Here is a 343-nt window from a genome sequence, read left to right as displayed (position 1 = left end):
AGCTAGCTGCTGCAGCTCATGTTTCTAGCCAGTAGCAGCCGCTGCTGCAGCTAGCCACAGCTAGCCCCAAAAGGCCACAGCTAGCTTCTCACCGCGCTAGGGTTTAGGGTTTAGGGTTTAGGGTTTGCACCTTTCTGCAGCGGCATCCCGGCCCCTCGTGCCGCAGCAGCACGAACGCACAGCTAGCTAGCTAGCTAGCTGGCCAGCCAATTCCTAGCTAGCTGGCCAGCTAGCTAGCCGGCTAGCTGGCCCCAGCCTCCAGCTAGCTGGCTGGCTCAACCTCTAATTGCCCAGCTAGCTAGCCGTCTAGCTAGCTAGCTAGCTAGCTGGCTTCAGCTCCTAG

Source organism: Eimeria tenella, genomic scaffold (assembly GCF_000499545.2).
Source record: "Eimeria tenella Houghton genomic scaffold, Eth_scaff2784, whole genome shotgun sequence".
Lineage (NCBI taxonomy): Eukaryota > Apicomplexa > Conoidasida > Eucoccidiorida > Eimeriidae > Eimeria > Eimeria tenella.
The sequence above is the reverse complement of the archived record's forward strand: the minus strand, read 5'-3'. Positions refer to the sequence as shown.